General features: G+C 40.7%; 1 pseudogene; it reads right to left on the bottom strand.

Moving 5' to 3' along the window:
* Positions 1-8,684: 8,684 nt before the first annotated feature.
* Positions 8,685-13,460, bottom strand: LOC119604517 (annotated as a pseudogene).
* Positions 13,461-16,610: the final 3,150 nt, after the last annotated feature.

The following is a 16,610-nucleotide window of genomic DNA, read 5'->3' as shown; positions in this document are numbered from 1 at the left end:
CTAGTTAAATGTTTGAACAATAAGTGGGGAATAACATGGCCCTCTTTTTTGTTTAGTGGTCGAGTTTTATTGTCTCATAATTAAAAACAATATTGTTTGTACTTTCCTGGTATTCAAACATCTATCTTTCTTTTGTCTTGTATTTTTTGTTTAATTAATTAAACTTGTTTTGCGTCGAGTAAAGAAATATTCAAATTATGTTTAAAACTGCATATTAAAAGGGGAAATGGAATTGTAACCCTTTAAAGGTGGAGGGGGCTTAATATATTCTATAAACTAGACGTTAGACTCGACATAATAGACTAGACTATGGACTAGACGATAAACTAGACTATAGACTAGACTATAGACTAGACTATAGACTAGACTATAAACAAGACTATAGACTAGACATAAACTAGACTATAGACGAGACTATAGACTAGACTATAGACTAGACTATAGATCTAGACGATAGACTAGACTATAGACTAGACTATAGACTAGACATAGACTAGACTATAGACTATAGACTAGACTATAGACTAGACCTATAGACTAGACTATAGACTAGACTATAGACTAGACTATAGACTAGACTATAGACTAGACTATAGACTAGACTATAGACTAGACTATAGACTAGACTAGACTATAGACTAGACTATAGACTAGACTATAGACTAGACTATAGACTAGACTATAGACTAGACTATAGACTAGACTATAGACTAGACTATAGACTAGACTATAGACTAGACTATAGACTAGACTATAGACTAGACTATAGACTAGACTATAGACTAGACTATAGACTAGACTATAGACTAGACTATAGACTAGACTATAGACTAGACTATAGACTAGACTATAGACTAGACTATAGACTAGACTATAGACTAGACTATAGACTAGACTATAGACTAGACTATAGACTAGACTATAGACTAGACTATAGACTAGACTATAGACTAGACTATAGACTAGACTATAGACTAGACTATAGACTAGACTATAGGACTAGACTATAGACTAGACTATAGACTAGACTATAGACTAGACTATAGACTAGACTATAGACTAGACTATAGACTAGACTATAGACTAGACTATAGACTAGACTATAGACTATAGACTAGACTATAGACTAGACTATAGACTAGACTATAGACTAGACTATAGACTAGACTATAGACTAGACTATAGACTAGACTATAGACTAGACTATAGACTAGACTATAGACTAGACTATAGACTAGACTATAGACTAGACTATAGACTAGACTATAGACTAGACCTATAGACTAGACTATAGACTAGACTATAGACTAGACTATAGACTAGACTATAGACTAGACTATAGACTAGACTATAGACTAGACTATAGACTAGACTATAGACTAGACTATAGACTAGACTATAGACTAGACTATAGACTAGACTATAGACTAGACTATAGACTAGACTATAGACTAGACTGACTATAGACTAGACTATAGACTAGACTGACTAGACTAGACTATAGACTACTGACTAGACTATACTGACTATAGACTAGACTGACTATAGACTAGACTGACTATAGACTAGACTGACTATAGACTAGGCTTTAGACTAGACTATAGACTAGACTATAGACTAGACTATAGACTAGACTATAGACTGACCGCAAGGGTAATCCTTTATAGGATAACGGGTTTAACGACCCCGCGGACCCTGAGTTGTCGCAGGTGTGGAGAGCGTACCAAAATAGGTACAAGAGCTCAGAGAAACCCAGCGTCGGGGCGAGTGGATGCCGCCCTTGAATAAGTGTCTATCAATATAATTCCTCCCTGTGGGAAAAAAAAAAAAAAAAAAAAAAAAAAAAAAAAAAAACCGGCCAAAACACCAGCGGTAAAAACATCACTCTATAGATATTATCCTGCACTGGCAGTATATCTGTAAAAGAGTAATATCTGCGTTGAAACCCTATTCCGATGGAAAAAAGCTCTACACCTGCCCAAACTACTTATTCCCGCCGAAAGGCATTAAGATCAAGCCCAGTACGATCTTAATTATGGCATTTCTGGACCAATGTTTTTGATTTACGATTTTTGGGCCGACAGCTGCGGTAATCTGGAACCTAAGTAGTCAGAAGTGATATTCTGTTGAAATGGCTTCCAGGCAAATATCACAACTGCCTTCCGTCCTAGTAAAATTTGGCAAATCTTAAGGTACGTTCGAAGCTTCGTCATCATTCAGTTGGTGGTGCAGGTTCGGATGAGTTTCCCGATTAACATGGATCTGGCACTGGCTTGTAGACTCATAAGGACTTCAAGTCAACCCTTGCATGGCCTCCCTGCTAGCATAGACAACCATGGGATCGAAATACATGACTGCACAACGGGCGGAGATAGCGGCCTTAAGTTTGGACCCACAAATATGCGTACTGAAAACAACAACAACAACGATAATAGCATTAATACTGCTGTTAACAACCACACAGAGGAAACAGTTGACTCTTCTGCGAGAAGTTCGGTAGTTGTACAACCACCAATTGCATCGGCAACTGCCGTTACCGAAAACCCCAGAGAGGCAAAACTAGGTAAATTAGGCGAAAAAATATCGCAACTAGTGAGTTATTTCAAAGGTAGAAACAATATACATAAAGAGATAATATCAATATCCCTAGAGATCCAAGCGATATTTATGGAAGTTTTTCCAGAGCATTACGTACCACAAGTGAATCAAATTGATCCTGCATCACTTGACGCGAGCAACCAAAGGGACGAAGCAGTCCGTCCACAGCCACCACAACTGAACACCCCAAAGAGGAAAAGAGATCAAGTATCACAGAGCCCAAAAGGTAACAATCCTAAGAAAAAGAAGAATGCAAAAGCCTCAAAACAAACCAGTGAAAATAAAGAAAACGAAACATCGAGCAACTCCAAGGACGAAAATGTGGAGAAAACTGGTACTGAACCTAAATGGGTGAAAGTTAATCCAAAAGCGAAGAAAAAGAAAAAGTATCCACGACCAGATGCCCTTGTCATTGAAACATGTGGTGAAACAACATATGCGGATATCCTTAAAAAAGTAAAAACGGATCCGAAGTTAGTTGTTCTTGGCCAAAATGTTAAGAGCATCAGGAAAACTGCAAAAGGGGAACTGCTTCTTGAATTAAATAAATCAGCCCACCAGAGTACGTCCGAATTCAGTCAGACAGTCAAAGAGGTCATTGGCACAGACGCAGCAGTGCGAGTAATGATAAACGAATTGTTCTTAGAAATCAAAGACATAGATGAAATAACCACAAAAGAAGAAGTTCACGAGGCCCTGATTAACCTATCCGAAGATTTTAAAGAAGTGCGATTAACGGCAGTAAAAAACATGAGAAAAGCATATGGTGGTACCCAAATTGCAACCATTGGTATCAATGCGATATTAGCAAACAAACTTTTAGAGCTTTCTAAGATTCGTATAGGTTGGGTTATTTGTCGTATACGAGAAAAAATTGCACCTAGGAGATGTTTCAAATGCCTAGAGTTTGGTCATCCAGCTGCAAAGTGTAAAAGTATAAATGACTACACCAACAACTGCCTGTGTTGTGGAGAAATTGGACACAAAATAAAGTCCTGCAAAAATACTCCAAACTGTTTGCTTTGTAAAACTATCGCGGCAAAAAGTGACCACACTACGGGGGCAAGAGTGTGTCCCTTCTATGTTAAAGCGCTTCAAAACCTAAGCAAACGCGCATGAAATTGCTCCAACTAAATTTAAACCATTGCCAAGCTGCTCAAGATTTATTGGACCAAAGTGTACGAGAACTAAACATTGACGTTGCTATCCTTAGTGAGCCATATCGCTGCTACATTTCACCAAAATGGGTTAACGATAATTCAGGTACATCTGCTATTTGGTCTAGAAGAAAACAAATGTCGCAGTCCATGTCCACGATAAAAGAAGATGGTTTTGTTAGTGCAAATGTAAATGGAATTTATATATACAGTTGTTATATACCACCTAGATATACGGATGAGGATTTTAAAGTGATAATTGCGAGGCTGGTGTCTGACTTGCTAAACAAGGATAAAGTATTGATAGCAGGAGACTTCAATGCCTGGGCTACAGAATGGGGTTGTCCACGTACAAACAGAAGGGGAAATATTCTTTTAGAATCACTTAGTGTTCTTGATATTGTACTCCTGAATACTGGTAATGAGCGTACGTTTAGCCGAAATGGTGGAGGTTCTACAATTGATATAGCTTTTGCAAGCTCAAACATTGCAAATCGGATCAAATGGTCTATCAGTGATATCTATACACATAGTGACCATTCCGCAATTATTATGGATATGACCGATATATCACGCCCAAACTCTGTCCTGAGGAAACCCACGACATTAAGCTGGAAGACGAATACCTTCGACAGTGAAATATTTAACATGTGTGTAAGCGACTATTCTCTAAATGGTACGCCGGCGGTTATGGCAAAACAATTTGTAAACAAATTAACACAAGCGTGCAATGCCTCTATGAAACGAAAGAGACAGGGTCCGAATAAAACACCAGTCTACTGGTGGAATGAGGATATTGCTCAGTTACGTAAGGACTGCATCCGCGCCAGAAGAATCTTTGTGAGAAGAAGAGGTACACTGGAAAGTATTTTATACCATCAAGAGCTCAAAGCCAAGAAAAAAGCCCTCAAGAATGCAATACGTCATAGCAAGAGAACTAGTTTCCTTAAAATATGTGACGATGTCGATAAGGATCCGTTTGGAATGGCCTACAAACTTGTGACTAAAAAATTAAACAGTCATAGTATACAAGCACCTAACGACGCCCGTGTACTAGAGAATATAGTGCAACACCTGTTTCCAAATCAAGGAATAAGCTCATGGGAGCACAATATTCCTGATGAAACATTTGATTTTCCGCCAGTAACGCCAAACGAAATACAGCTGGCAGCCTCAAAATTTCAAGACAGGAAATCCCCAGGACCTGACGGTATACCTAACCTCGTCCTGAAACAGATTGCTAAACATTTCCCCGAGCAACTCACTAAAATTGTCAACACATGCTTACAACATGGACATTTTCCAAAAATATGGAAACGACAAAGGCTAGTACTTCTCCCTAAGAATAATAAACCATTGAGCAACCCGTCGTCATATCGTCCTCTATGTATGATAGACACGTGTGGAAAATTATTAGAAAGCGTTGTCTGCAGAAGACTAGAGGAAAGTATTGAATTGGTAGGTGGACTTTCAAAAACCCAGTTTGGATTCAGAAAGGGTAAATCAACAATGGATGCAATTAAACTCGTAGTTGATACAGCTAAAAGTGCAATAAAAGGAAAAATATGGAGAAATGGTACCAAAAAATATTGTGTAGTCGTAACATTAGACGTCAAAAATGCTTTTAATACAGCTAAATGGGATAAAATATTAGATACCCTAGTTCGACTTAATGTTCCACGCTACTTGGTTGCAATAATACAGGACTATTTTAGAGATAGAGTCCTGATATATGACACTGACGAGGGTGTAAAGGAATATAAAGTTACAGGAGGAGTACCGCAAGGATCCGTCCTTGGGCCAATACTCTGGAATATAATGTATGATGGAGTTCTACGAATAAATCTTCCAGAAAACGTCCAAATCATCGGATTCGCGGATGACTTAGCTCTCGTAGCTGTGGCAAAATATACTGCAGAAGCGACAACTATATCAAATAGTAGTATACACCTGGTCCGTGCTTGGCTTGATAAAATGGGTCTGACTCTAGCAGAACATAAAACAGAGGCTGTGCTAATAAGCAGCCGTAAAGTCAGAGAAAGTATTACTCTCACAATTGGTAACTGCACAATTGAAACGAAAGATCAACTGAAATATCTCGGTTTAATCATAGACGATCGTCTATCGTTCAAGAAACACTTGGAGTATGTAGAGACAAAAGCAAGAGGCACATGTAATGCCCTCTGTCGCATAATGCCTAATACCAGAGGTCCTAAATACTTACGAAGAAGGCTACTTGCAGGTGTTGTAAGGAGTATTATAATGTATGCTGCTCCCGTATGGGCAGAGTCAACAAAATTTCGCTCTTATCGGAATAAGTTAACCTCTGTGCACAGATTGGCACTACTACGTGTCTGCTGCGCCTATCGAACAGTGTCAGATGAGGCGTCCTCAGTAATATCTGGCATTCTTCCTATTGATTTACAAGCTAAGGAAGCTGAGAAGATTTTTACAAACAGACATGATTCAAATCCTGACTCTGTCCGTCAGATGGCAAGAAACGAAAGCATAGCTATATGGCAAAGGCAATGGTCCACATCTACTAAGGGTAGATGGACATGGGAAATCATTCCCGATGTAGGAACCTGGGTAAAACGGAAATTTGGTGATCTGGATTTCTACCTCACTCAGCTCCTGAGTGGACATGGTTGCTTTAAAGCATACCTGTATCGTTTTGGGCGTGAAAGTGATCCATATTGTCCTAACTGTTATAACGTACAAGAAGATGCGAAACATGTATTCTTCGAATGTCCAAGATTTGTCAATGAGAGAAGAGAACTCGAAATGAATATTGGTGTCAGTATAAACACAGGAAATATAACACAAATAATGCTACAATCAGAGGAAAATTGGAGATTTATATGTAACTTCACAAAATCTGTACTTCGGGAGCTCCGAAGTCAGGAAGACATACGAAGAAGAAATTAGTATAAAAAAAAAAAAAATTGAGATTGGTGATTTACACCTATCCCTCCCTGCGAGGAAATACTTAACGGTGGTACCGCAGGGACTATGGACCAGTAGTAGGGGTGTTTTAGCGTGTTAAAGTCTCGCACATTGTCTTTTGATGATTTCACCTCTTTAAAAAAAAAAAAAAAAAAAAAGACTAGACTATAGACTAGACTATAGACTAGACTATAGACTAGACTATAGACTAGACTATAGACTAGACTATAGACTAGACTATAGCCTAGACTATAGACTAGACTATAGACTAGACTATAGACTAGACTATAGACTAGACTATAGACTAGGCTATAGACTAGACTATAGACTAGACTATAGACTAGGCTATAGACTAGACTATAGACTAGACTATAGACTAGACTATAGACTAGACTATAGACTAGAATATAGACTATAATAGACTATAGACTAGACTATAGACTGGACTATAAACTAGCCTATAGACTAGACTAGACTAGACTATAGACTAGACTATAGACTAGACTATAGACTAGACTATAGACTAGACTATAGACTAGACTATAGACTAGACTATAGACTAGACTATAGACTAGACTATAGACTAGACTATAGACTAGACTATAGACTAGACTATAGACTAGACTATAGACTAGACTAGACTATAGACTAGACTATAGACTAGACTATAGACTAGACTATAGACTAGACTATAGACTAGACTAGACTATAGACTAGACTAGACTATAGACTAGACTAGACTATAGACTAGACTATAGACTAGACTATAGACTAGACTATAGACTAGACTATAGACTAGACTATAGACTAGACTATAGACTAGACTATAGACTAGACTATAGACTAGACTATAGACTAGACTAGACTATAGACTAGACTATAGACTAGACTATAGACTAGACTATAGACTAGACTATAGACTAGACTATAGACTAGACTATAGACTAGACTATAGACTAGACTATAGACTAGACTATAGACTAGACTATAGACTAGACTATAGACTATAGACTAGACTATAGACTAGACTATAGACTAGACTATAGACTAGACTATAGACTAGACTATAGACTAGACTATAGACTAGACTATAGACTAGACTATAGACTAGACTATAGACTAGACTATAGACTAGACTATAGACTAGACTATAGACTAATCTATTGACTAGACTATGGACTAGACTTGACTATAGACTAGACTATAGACTGGACTATAGACTAGACTATAGACTAAACCATAAACTAGACCATATACTAGTCTATAGACAATACTGTCTGACTCTCTATAGTCTATAGACTAGAACAGACTAGAATATAGACTAGACTATACACTAGACTATAGACTACAATATAGACTAGACTATAGACTAGACTATATACTAGACTATAGACTAGACTATAAACTAGACTATAAACTAGACTATATACTATTCTATACACAAGACTGTAGATTAAACTATAAACAAGGCTATAACCTAGACTATAGCTTATAGTCTAACCCATGACTATAGACAATTGATCTTCATGCATTGAAGCAATGAAAAGTTTACATTACATCAATGCAAGCAGATTTTGATGTTAAATTTCAGACAACTTTTTCAACTACCCTGAAAGGGTTAAAAAATTCAAAATATTTCTAATACAAAAAACCCTCCAAATAAAAAAAATAATACTGTAAAAAAGCGCAGTTTACAAGTAGATAACATGACTTTATTTAAAAAAAAAAAAAAAAAACTTGCACAGGTAATTATTGTATAATTATATTGTAAGTATATGTATGTCAAATAAGCAAAAACATAATACTGAAAGTAAAACAATCAAGACATAAAAAATTAACATTTTTTAAACATAAAATCGACTTGTTTATAACTTAATAGGACTACAAAATAAAAAATTAAACAACTGCAAGATCCGCAAAATTAAAACACAAATCTTAAAGATTGATTAAACGACGACTATTACTACATAATTTCTAAAACCTCTACTGCTTGAACTTTATATAATGTTCCAAAACCTCATAGAGGAAAACCACCAAAGATATAGCAATACCTAAAACCCAAATTAATAAAATGCCAACAAAATTCGACATGCCCAATTTAACGGCACCATTATCCTCCATACTTGAATACATAGAGGCCTCGACTTGTTTCTGCTTTTGCACATTCAAATTTATAGCCACTATACGCCATTCCCAGTATTTGTCTAAACCTGCCGAATGCCACCAATATATTAAATGATCGAAACGATCCAATAGAGGCCAATTGCGCTTTACAAAGGCCACGGTGTATTGAAAATATAAATCTTCTTTCATGATCTTTAAATGTTCGATAGTTTGGGAGGATAAATAGTCGCCAATGGCATAGTGGCCTGAAAATAAAAATTTTATTAAAAAATTAAAGTCTAATGTTTAACTACATCCTTACCAAATGGCAAACGTTCAACGGTGAAACCCATGTCGGGTCTAGTCCTAGCCAATACTTCCAGTTCATCATCGTTGTAAATAAAGAAATTGTGTAGAATACCATTCATGCGTTCCTATTACAAAATAATTGGTTATATAACTATTAAACGAAAGATCTATTTAAAAAAATCCACATACATACATCATCGGTATAACGTATAGCTGAAACCCAAGCTTCAGAATTCGCCGACCATTGAAGTTTATGATAAAGCATGCCATCGACTGTATCCGCAGCTTTGTCGTAGCTGTAAATTATATAAAGATCAAAACACAAATCGAACTCCTAAAAATGTCCCTCTTTTTACCTTGGTATTGTCAAAATACTCGCCAAACCTCCACTATAGATACTGGTCAAAATGATATCGTTCATAAAACAAGTAAATAGCAAAACTCTCACCGTAAATGATTGTACATAGGAATTACCCGATTGTGAGAGAAACAGTTTTATAGTCGTAACACAGCCAAATTTAAAACTTTCATACCACGAGTTCTCTTTCGCTACAAAATTCGCTTCAAACTTATGGGCACAGCCGAGACTTATAATTTCTATGAACAAATAGATGAGCACTGCTAACCGAGGATGAACTGAAATGGTTCCAATGGCAGCAGCCAACTAGCTAAACGTCTGCGAAAAAAATGAGCATGAATAAGTAGAAGATTTGTTCAGAAAACTCTGAAGGAGGGTACATTGCCTCGGTGCTGGTACTAGACAAGTTATAACCATATCGTACTAAATACATAGACTGTACAGCTGAAGGTAATCATTGTCCCTGTATTGATAATAGAATAGATAGATTAGATAATAGATAGATAGATATAGATAGATAGATGATAGATAGATAGATAGAGATATATAGATAGATAGATAGATAGTAGATAGATAGATCGGATTAGATAGCTCGATAGATGATAGTAGTAGATGATGATAGATAGATCTCGTAGCTTGTCGCTCCTCGCTCGCTCAGCTCTCTCGTCGTCGCTCGCCTTCGCTCGCTCGCTCTATCGCTCGCTCGCTCGCTCGCTCGCTTCGCTCCTCGCTCGCTCGCTCGCTCGCTGCTCGCTCGCTCGCTCGCTCGCTCGCTCGCTCGCTCGCTCGCTCGCTCGCTCCTCGCTCGCTCGCTCGCTCGCTCGCTCTCTCGCTCGCTCGCTCGCTCGCTCGCTCGCTCGCTCCTCGCTCGCTCGCTCGCTCGTCCTCGCTCGCTCGCTCGCTCGCTCGCTCGCTCGCTCGCTCGCTCGCTCGCTCTCGCTCTCTCTCGCTCGCTCCCGCGCTCGCTCGCTGCTCGCTCGCTCGCTCGCTCGCTCGCTCGCTCGCTCGCTCTCTCGCTCGCTCGCTCGCTCGCTCTCTCGCTCGCTCGCTCGCTCGCTCGCTCGCTCGCTCTCTCGCTCGCTCGCTCGCTCGCTCTCTCGCTCGCTCGCCGCTCGCTCGCTCGCTCGCTCGCCCTCTCGCCCGCTCGCCCATCGCTCGCTCGCTCGCTCGCTCGCTCGCTGCTCGCTCGCTCGCTCGCTCGCTCGCTCGCTCGCTCGCTCGCTCGCTCGCCTCGCTCGCTAGCTCGCTCGCTCGCTCGCTCGCTCGCTCCTCGCTCGCTGCTCGCCCGCTCGCCAGCTCGCCCGCTCGCCCGCTCGCTCGCTCGCTCGCTCGCTCGCTCGCTCGCTCGCTCGCTCGCTCGCTCGCTCGCTCGCTCGCTCGCTCGCTCGCTCGCCTCGTCTCCGCATAGCTCGCTCAGCTCGCTCGCTCGCTCGCTCGCTCGCCTCGCTCGCTCGCTCGCTCGCTCGCTCGCTCGCTCGCTCGCTGGCTCGCTCGCTCGCTCGCTCCTCGCTCGCTTCGCTCGCTCGCTCGCTCGCTCGCTCGCTCGCTCGCTCGCTCGCTCGCTCCTCGCTCGCTCGCTCGCTCGCTCGCTCGCTCCTCGCTCGCTCGCTCGCTCGCTCGCTCGCTCGCTCGCTCGCTCGCTCGCTCGCTCGCTCGCTCGCTACTCGCTCGCTCGCTCGCTCGCTCGCTCGCTCGCTCGCTCGCTCAGCTCGCTCGCTCGCTCGTCGCTCGCTACGCTCGCTGGCGCTCGCTCGCTCGCTCGCTCGCTCGCTCGCTCGCTCGCTCGCTCGCTCGCTCGCTCGTAGCTCGCTCGCTCGCTGCCGCTCGCCCGTGCTCGCCCTGCCGTCCCGCTCGCCGCTGCCGCTCGCTCGCGCTCGCTCGCTCGCTCGCTCGCTCGCTCGCTCTCTCGCTCGCTCGCTCGCTCTCTTCGCTCGCTCGCTCTCTCGCTCGCTCGCTCGCTCGCTCTCGCTCGCTCGCTCGCTAGCTCGCTCGCTCGCTCGCTCGCTCGCTCGCTCGCTCGCTCGCTCTCGCTCGCTCGCTCGCTCTGCTCGCTCGCTCGCTCGCTCGCTCGCTCGCTCGCTCGCTCGCTCGCTCGCTCGCTCGCTCGCTCGCTAGCTCGCTCGCTCGCTCGCTCGCTCGCTCGCTCGCTCGCTCGCTCGCTCGCTCGCTCGCTCTCTCGCTCGTCGCTCGCTCGTCGCTCGCTCGCTCGCTCGCTCGCTCTCGCTCGCTCGCTCGCTCGCTCGCTCGCTCGCTCGCTCGCTCGCTCGCTCGCTCGCTCGCTCGCTCGCTCTCTCGCTCGCTCGCTCGCTCGCTCGCTCGCTCGCTCGCTCGCTCGCTCTGCTCGCTCGCTCGCTCGCTCGCTCGCTCGCTCGCTCGCTCGCTCGCTCGCTCGCTCGCTCGCTCGCTCGCTCGCTCGCTCGCTCGCTCGCTCGCTCGCTCGCTCGCTCGCTGCTCGCTCGCTCGCTCGCTCGCTCGCGCTCGCTCTCGCTCGCTCGCTCGCTCGCTCGCTCGCTCGCTCGCTCGCTCGCTCGCTCGCTCGCTCGCTCGCTCGCTCGCTCGCTCGCTCGCTCGCTCGCTCGCTGCTCGCTCGCTCGCTCGCTCGCTCGCTCGCTCGCTCGCTCGCTCGCTCGCTCGCTCGCTCGCTCGTCGCTCGCTCGCTCTCGCTCGCTCGCTCGCTCGCTCGCTCGCTCGCTCGCTCGCTCGCTCGCTCGCTCGCTCGCTCGCTCGCTCGCTCGCTCGCTCGATCGCTCGTCTAGCTCGATCGCTCGCTCGCTCGCTCGCTTTTCTCGCCCCTGTTCTCCTGTCCTTCCCCGCCTCCCTCGCCCCCCCCGCCCTTTCCGCTTTCACCTTAACCCACCATTCCCAAACTATAATCTCCCGTCAAATTCGGATAAACTTCGCCCCAATCTGTGGCTTCCGCTATAAATCCAGGAAAATTATTACAGTTATAACTACACAATACAACAAGTTCTCTTACTTACAACTATCAATCCATACCGTACAATTATAAATTCACAAAATACAATTACACCTGGGCTTCGGTACCATCTATTGTACGGCCCCAATGAAGAAACACCATAGCTAAATCGTAAGAATTATTATCTTTTGCAACATAATTTATAACAAAATAAGGTCTATATCAAAACCGGCTGCAATTACTTCGCGTTCCCTTTAAATTTGCAGTTTTATCGGGAAATAGGCAGCGATTATGGAGAAAGCTAGCATTTGTGGTAAAAAAATGATCTAGAAACAATAAAGAATATTGTTGTTCCGATTTGGGTCCATTAAATTTATTAGTTTTTAAGTTGAATATCTGGTCTGAAGAAGTATGTTTGGAAACTAATAAAATAGAATTTTGTGCTAGAAAATTTGAAGAATGATAATTTTTAATATTAAAGACATTTTGGAAACTTTAAGAATACCTTCAAAAAATGGATGTTTTACGAAATGTTCTTCAAACGTTTCTTCTAAATAACCGAATACAAAACGATTTCTTTTGGAACGCCAGTCAGAGTATTGACTGGCATTAATGAAACTTTCAATAAAGGGTAGAATATGATCGTGAAAAGCTAAAAAGCTCTGTAATAAATTAGGGAATCTATTAATAATACCTTTAATTTAAAAAAGCTTTACCTCACAATGTGATTTCTCAATGGCCATAGTTAATTTCTCGGTTAAATCATTATAGCTGAGACCGTTATCCGTTAAACGCTTTTCCATGGCTTTAAAATCAGCTACATCTTGTTCAAAAGATCTTTGTAAAGTTTTTAATTCTATATTAATGACAGCATAATATTCCCGATAATTGACCGTTTTTAAATCAAATTCCACCAGAGGATTCCATACCAAACAAATGGTCGTGTCTTGCAAGTACAGTTGGGCTGTAAATGTTATAATTGAAACATATTTTTATAATCTTCCAAAATTTTATCTTCTATTTTACTTATGGCACTAATAACTTGTGACCAGTTGAGCGCCGCGATTAACATTTTAGTTGTTGCAATTAAATTGGAATGTTTTGTTCTGTTCAATTTCTTTGTTTTTATTAAAAATTATTTGTTTCAAATTATAACATTTTATATGATTCCTTTTATTGGTTTTAAGCATTAACTATTTATTTTTACAAGTAAATGCTTTTAAATAATTTTATTTGTTTAACAAATTATCTTTTAGTTGTTAAAAAAATTAAGTAATTTTTAAGCTAAAATTATTTAAACAAATAAATTGTTTTTGTTATTTTTATTTGAATGAGGTAAATTATACTATTGATTGCTAACTATGACCGTTGACCAAAAAATGGCATTTCAATGTTTCTTGTTTGGGCCACATTTCGGTTGCTACATTTCACCCTTGTTCCAGCGAATCATTTTAAAAAGTTTTGTTATTAGAATTGCAAAAAATTTTTGCGTATTTCTTTCAAATAAGTTATTTGTTAAAATTAAATAAATTTTGAATTTTTGTTTGCTTTACTTGTTTTAAACAATTTGCTTAACTATTTGCACTTTATTTTACAATTGCATAGGTTAAGTATTTAATTTATCGCTTTTTATATATTAGTATAAAATTATACACATCCTTAGTATGTAATTATACAGTGGCGGCAATAATAATAGAAACATGACAACATTTCAGTAAAAAATTAGTTATCTTTTAAACTATCTTTTACTATTTAATGATCGATCTCATTTAGTACTATAGTACTTTTTATAGATTAAAAAGATGAAAGGAAATTTAGTACTAACTTTTCGCATTTTTGTATCTATTGACTATGGAGTAGTCAGGTCTATTGACTTGCCAATAGACTAGTCGATTGTCTATTCTATAGATTAGTGTATTTACCAATCTATGGATAAGTCTATTTACTAGTCTATGTACTAGTCTACTGACTAGTCTCTTGACTACTAAGGATTAGTCTCTTGATAATCATGGATTAGCTTATGGACTAGTCTATGGAATATCATAGGAACTAGTCTGTATTCTATTCTGGAATAGTTTATTGACTAGTCTCTTAACAATTATTGGCTAGTCTTTAGACTACTAGGGACGAGTCTCTTGACTACTATGTATTAGCCTATGGACTAGTTTATTTTTCAGTCTACGGAATAGTTTATTGACTGTCTATTGACTATTCTATGGACTGGTCTATTGACTAGTCTGTGGACTAGTCTATTGACTAGGATGTGGACTGTCTATTGACTAGTCTGCGGACTGTCTATTGAATAGTCTATAGACTAGTCTATTGAATAGTCTATAGACTAGTCTATTGAATAGTCTATAGACTAGTCTATCGAATAGTCTATAGACTAGTCTATTGAATAGTCTATTGAATAGTCTATAGACTTGTCTATTGACTAGTCTGGGGAATAGTCGGTGGACTAGTCTGGGGAATAGTCTGTAAACTAGTCTGTGGACTAGTCTATTGACAAGTCTGTGGACTAGTCTATTGACTTGTCTGTGGGCTAGCTTATTGACTAGTCTATGGATAAGTCTATTGACTAGTCTGTGGACTTTTCTATTGACTAGTCTGTGGACTAGTCTATTGACTAGTCTGTGGACTAGTCTATTGACTAGTCTGTGGACTAGTCTATTGACTATGCTGTGGACTGTCTATTGACTAGTCTGTGGACAAGTCTATTGACTAGTCTGTGAACTGGTCTATTGTCTTGTCTGTGGACTAGTTTATGGATTAATCTATTGACTAGTCTATGGTTTAGTATATGGACTAGTCTGTGGACTAATCTATGAAGTATTGAACTATTGAATAGACTATAGACTTGTCTATTGACTATTGTATGGATTACTCTATTGACTAGTCTGTGGACTAGTTTATTGACTTGTCTGTGGACTAGCTTATTGACTTGCCTATGGATAAGTCTATTGACTAGTCTGTGGAATAGTCTATTGAATAGTCTGTGGACTATTCTATTGGCTAGTCTGTGGACTAGTCTATTGACGATTCTGTGGACTAGTCTATTGACTATGCTGTGGACTGTCTATTGACTAGTCTGTGGACTAGTCTATTGACTAGTCTGTGATCTAGTGTATGGATTAGTCTATGGTTTAGTATATGGACTAGTCTGTGGACTAATCTATGAAGTATTCTATTGACTATTCAGTAAACTATTCATACTATTAAGTTTTAAAGTATTTAGTATGTCGTGTGTGTACTGGGATGACAAAAAAGCACAATAGTACTGAATTTTTCATGCCTGCTTTTATCTGATTTTTAGACTCCTGAGAAAGGAGGAAGGAAAGATTAATAGCCTCTTGAGAAAGGTCATAGACCTGTCTGCTATGCAGACGATGTCGCAATACTACCAACAAAGCACATCGCTGCTAGGCGCTATGTAGGAAAATCGAAGGGGCCTTAAACCTCTTGCATTATGTCAAAATTCTGGAAATATTGCTGTGTATCTCCCCCAACCGAAATTTATATAAAATACGAAGCAAATTGACCGAAGGCAGTTACAGGACACATCATCATTCTATACTGAACATATTCGACGGCTATACACAAACACTAGAAGTGTCCGAGCAAATCCCATTGGGAATCAGTTGTTTTACGGATGGCTCTAACTAGGATGTCGAACGGTCTTTGGGATTTACATTGAAAACCAGGAAACAAGATGTAACAGCATCTATCTAATCTGAACACTAGTTACGAGGCGGAAGTCCGGAAAGTGTTGTATGGATGTTGGATATGGCGTCAACAAAGGTTAACATATTTTTTGATAGCCAGAAGTCTTTTAGGACATTATCATCCCTTAGGAGAGGCATAACCTATTACCCACAATCAGTAATAAGTTTTGCAATATATGGTCACCAAGACATTCGATGATAATCGGCAATACTGGAGAGCAACTTAGCGAAGTTAAGCTGACAAATCCATCCATCCAATGGACCACAAAGATTCTATTGGATAACCCAAACGTGTGAAGGATGAGAAGCCTGTTTGGAATATATAAGTCCGAGTTTAGTATGGCTATATGTATTATGACTAGAATTGCAGAATTACGGACTCAACAATACGAAATTTACAAGCGTGTTCGGACAAATGTAGATCATGCGAAGAGGACAATGAAACGCCAGAACACTTAATCTTTCCTTGAAAGATTTTCGCCATTAAATCCCTCAGGAGA

This window comes from Lucilia sericata, unplaced genomic scaffold (assembly GCF_015586225.1).
Source record: "Lucilia sericata isolate MDLA Ls3-8-SP2 unplaced genomic scaffold, ASM1558622v1 Contig000401F_arrow, whole genome shotgun sequence".
In the NCBI taxonomy this organism is placed as follows: domain Eukaryota; kingdom Metazoa; phylum Arthropoda; class Insecta; order Diptera; family Calliphoridae; genus Lucilia; species Lucilia sericata.
The sequence above is the reverse complement of the archived record's forward strand: the minus strand, read 5'-3'. Positions and strand labels throughout refer to the sequence as shown.